This window comes from Triticum dicoccoides, chromosome 1B (assembly GCF_002162155.2).
Source record: "Triticum dicoccoides isolate Atlit2015 ecotype Zavitan chromosome 1B, WEW_v2.0, whole genome shotgun sequence".
Lineage (NCBI taxonomy): Eukaryota > Viridiplantae > Streptophyta > Magnoliopsida > Poales > Poaceae > Triticum > Triticum dicoccoides.
Window position 1 is genome coordinate 673,748,740 of NC_041381.1, and position 4,676 is coordinate 673,753,415.

Consider the following 4,676-nt stretch of genomic DNA (forward strand, 5'->3'; position numbering starts at 1 on the left):
AGACCAAAATATCCGAGCAAGTGTGCATGTGCTATACTACCTCAATTGACGTGGTAAATGAATAGTTAAGTAGAACCATTCCGGAAGGAGCAGCACTTTCCCCGCAAGAAGAAAGAAATAAAGATGAAGAAGGCCTTGACCATGCACCCCTACCCAACCACCTATTCATCCATCCATCTTTCCCCGCAAACAATCACACACTAGCCCAGCCTTCTACTCGTCGTGCTAGCTAAGCCTCCTCTCCCTCCCTCACACACCCCTCCTCCTTGGCGCTGCCTTCCCCCCTACTGCACCACGGCCTCTACACATCCGCTAGTACGGCAAGAACCAAGAAGGCCGCCGGGACTTCGATCCGATCGATCCAGCCACCTAGCTAACTCGCCGATCCATCCATCCATCCATGTCGGGCGCGAGCCATGACCAGCACCGCCGCCACCTGTCGGGCGACTTCCAGTTCCACGACGAGTTGGCCTCACTCTTCGCGCAGCGGCCGGCCGACGCCGCCTCGCCGTCGCCCATGATGCAGATGCAGCCGCCGCAGACGCCCTGGTTCTTCGCCGACTACCTGCAGACGCCGGGCATGGACTACGACGACGCCTTCGCCAGGGACTTCATCGGCTCGCCGGCCAGCGGCGGCGGCGGCGGCGAGGAGGTGAAGAGGGAGATGCTGGCGAGCGACGGTGCCGCCGGCGCGGTTGTTGTGCCCGGCGGCGGGCCGGGCGGGACGGCGCACAGCGTGTCGGTGTCGTCCACGTCGAGCGAGGCCGGTGTCGGTGGTGGCGGCGCGGTGGAGGACGAGGCCGGGAAGTGCAAGAAGGAGGAGGGCGAGGGCGACGACGAGAGCAAGGAGGCGGCGGCCGATGGGGAGGCGGACAAGACCAAGAAAGGGTAAGATACTAAGATCTGATTTGATTTCTTGGAGAAACTTTACTTGCTGATCTTGGCTTCGAGTTCTAGTTCTAGACCAGATACGTACCTTAAGAGGTTGATTGATTTGCATACAGTTCACTGATGATTCTCATCTAATTTTGTTCTAGATTTTGTTCGTTCATGTTGGATTGTTGTTGTTGCTAGCTTGATTCGTTCTTCACTGATCCAAAATTTTCCAACCGGCCCGCCGGGCTAGCCAATCCCCTTTCCACGGGATTAATACTAGGATCATAAACCAGTTCATACCAGATATATAGCTGGGTGGATTTATATTAGTTAAGCCAGTTGATCGATCCGATTTAATTAGATCTACCATGCAGCATGCATGTGTTCGATCCATTCCATTCCATTATAATCTCGTCTTCCATTCGGTCAATGCACCGTATGAACTCGATCTGTTTCTAGGGTTTCCCACCAGCTAACCTGTTGGTCCTAGATCGAATACAAAATTGTAGTACTACTACTGGTGCAAAAAGGGCTTCATCTTTAGGGTTCGATCAGCTGCAAAAGGTTGATGAATGGTTGTTGTTGCATATAGGTGCCCACGGCTTTTTGATTAGAGTCTCAGCTTTTCTTCCTTTTATGATTTCTTCATATCTTGTGTTCATCGACATCCACTACTTTCAAGTCTTCGAATTTGACTGCACCAACCCCTGCTGCGTCCTTGTTAATTAATCCACCAACAATATCACGTTAATTAGGAAATGACTTAAGAGATATATACTCCCATGATCCATCAACTTTCAGATACTCTAGCTAGGAACTAGCTAGGTACTAATGCAGAGATACTAGGGTCGATCCATCAACTATCAGATATCTAGTTGCTAACACGACTCGTCGATGGATAGATCATTTTCATGGAAAATTACTTCACAGCTTCTATCGTCACATCGCGATGTACTTGTGCGAGTGACCATATAAGCATGATGGGTCGATAACCAAATCCATCCATATCCATGAGTACAAATAAGAACTGTTACTACTGTAGTAGCAAACAAAAGAAAGAACGGGCTAGTTGGTACGGTGTGAACCTAAAATCTCCATGTGTGTATGCATGCAGTATGTATGCGTGCGCCGGCTGTGCCGTACACACACGCACCTACCTAGACATGTATACGGTACGTACAGCCACTATGTTTGAACGGACCATGCAACTAACCAACTAATACTATATAATCTCTCTGGTATAGTATGAACATGCATGCACGCATGATTTCCCCGTACCATGTGATGCACAAAGGCTATAGATCGTCAATTTGGTGTCTCCAATCCGATTTTCTAGTACGAGATCGACCATTTGCTTTGCACTAGTGCACTTTGATTTGATTTCTTGGTAGTAGTAGCATCTTTGGTTACAAGTTGTATAAGATTGACCGATCGGGAGTTGATTAATTGCAGGGCGGCGAAGGGGAAAGGGGCCGCCAAGGCCAAGGGGGAGAAGCGGCCGCGGCAGGCGCGGTTCGCCTTCATGACCAAGAGCGAGGTTGACCATCTGGAGGACGGCTACCGCTGGCGCAAGTACGGCCAGAAGGCCGTCAAGAACAGCCCATTCCCAAGGTACCTAACGGTTAGGGTTACGATAAGCACGGGGCGATGCTTGCATGCGACTAATTTCTGAAGATGCAGGAGCTACTACCGGTGCACGACGCAGAAGTGCCCGGTGAAGAAGCGGGTGGAGCGGTCGTACCAGGACGCCGCCGTGGTGATCACCACCTACGAGGGCAAGCACACCCACCCCATCCCGGCCACGCTGCGCGGCGCCAACCACCTCCTCGCCGCGCACGCGCACGCGCACGGCGGCCACGGGCTCATCCACCCAGGCATGTTCCGGATGCCGGCGCCGCCCGGTGCCTTCCGTCCCGGCGACGCGCTCGGCAGCTTCCTGCAGCAGCAACACGCAGCCATGCAGCACCAGCAGCAAGTCGCCGCGGCGGGGATGGCGATGCGGCAGGCGAACGCCATGGCGAGCAGCCACATGCAGCAGGCGCCTCCTGCTGACCGTGGCCTGGCCGCCGCCATGGCCGGTGGTACGACGGGGAACAGTACCCATACTGTCAGCAGCAGTAGTGGTACTGATCCGCTGCGGATGGAGCACCTGATGGCGCAGGACTACGGCCTGCTGCAGGACATGCTCATGCCGCCGTCCTTCGCCCACAGCGACGGCGCCACCAACAGCAATAACAACGCCCACAACCGCCATTGATCGAGAGAGATCGAGCTTCCAGCTAGCCCTGACAGCGATCCATCGATCGATTCGGCGCCCTTTGCTTGTTAATTGACTTTTTTGCATGGTACTGATATCTATATATCTATAATTGATGAACGATGAGGACACGATCTAGCTTAGCAGCAGCACGGAGAGGATGCTTGCGCACGTACGTGAGAAGTAGTTGCATGTTAGTGTAGTGTTAGTACTAAGAGTCGTTGTAAATTATGCATGCATGCGTGCGTGCGTGCGTGTACCTGATTGATTCTGATGAGCTCGTGCATCTTTGCACTTCGAGCCGTGTCTATCTATCTAGTAGTAGTACCTGCTGCACTGATGGGTAGTGTGGTGGTGATTTTGCTTGATCATCTTGCTCCGTTTCCTTGACTTTGAACCAAGTACAAAAATTATGTGATGCTTATACTAGCTTTCAAGGACTGCATGCATGCATGCAAGATTAATTGATCGTTTCTTGATGACAAGATAATGTACTACATGCATTATTTGCTACCTCTGCCATGATGGGAAATCAGGACGATGCTCTTGCGGTGCGTTGGTCCATGCAATGCATGATCGGTACAGAAAGTTAGTTGATTGATGGGGGGAGAAATGAAACGATCGAGGGCTGGCCTAATTTTGCATCTCACGTTCGGTTTGATAATCATGAACTATGCGAATGCAGAAGTGCAGCAAAGTACTGACCTCGATCAAGCTACTAGTCCTTTTGTTCACTTGATGATTACCTTCACTACTAACTGTTGCAAAACGTGATTAATTTGCAGACATACACGCATGGAGTATGTGTCAGCAATTCGGCACATATACATGATGTTGAAAGATAGTGCGGATCAGAGGAGAGAGGCCGGTCCAGACACGTAACATGGGAGAGACCATCATGTAGCCAGAGCTATAGAGCTAGCTACTAGTGTGTGATTGCAAGCTAGCTACCCGGAACGGAACGGAAGGGAGGAGACTATTGGAGGCTCAGGTCAAAAGCATTCAAGGCACGCGCGGTGCAGCAACGTACGCTTCTCCCGCAAAGAGACACTGACTACGACGGTGCACGTCGACTACTCTGACCATGTACGCACCTAAGTTGAAGCCCAGGGTTTCCTGAGGGCGACTATTCTGCACCCTGCACCCAGGCTCATCTACTAAAAATACAAATTTTGGGAGTCTGCAAAAATTTGAGAAAGAACATATTCGGATCCGATTTTGTTTTGTTTGTACGAGCTCCTCGTATGTCTAAATACCACCAAAACTTCCACGCATCTTGCGCACATGAGCATCTTGAATGCTTAAAATTCAGTATTTTTTCTTGAATTGTCTAGTTTACTGTTTGCCAGGTGTAGATGTGGCTTGCCACCGTTTTGAATTATTAAGTTTTCCTTTTCTATTTTGGGACATATACTCATCAGAATACATACCTTTCCACATATTGCGTCGCAGTATAAGCTGTCGTGTTTGGACTAGGGTGCAGTCAAACCAAATTTTCTTTTACAATTAGTATATTTATTACGAATGTTTGATTATTGAATTT

The 4,676-nt window shown here is 50.4% G+C and overlaps 1 pseudogene; it reads left to right on the forward strand.

The window, feature by feature from the left end:
* Positions 1-220: 220 nt before the first annotated feature.
* The window catches only part of LOC119350885, a 6,036-nt pseudogene continuing 1,580 nt past the window's right edge, over positions 221-4,676 (forward strand).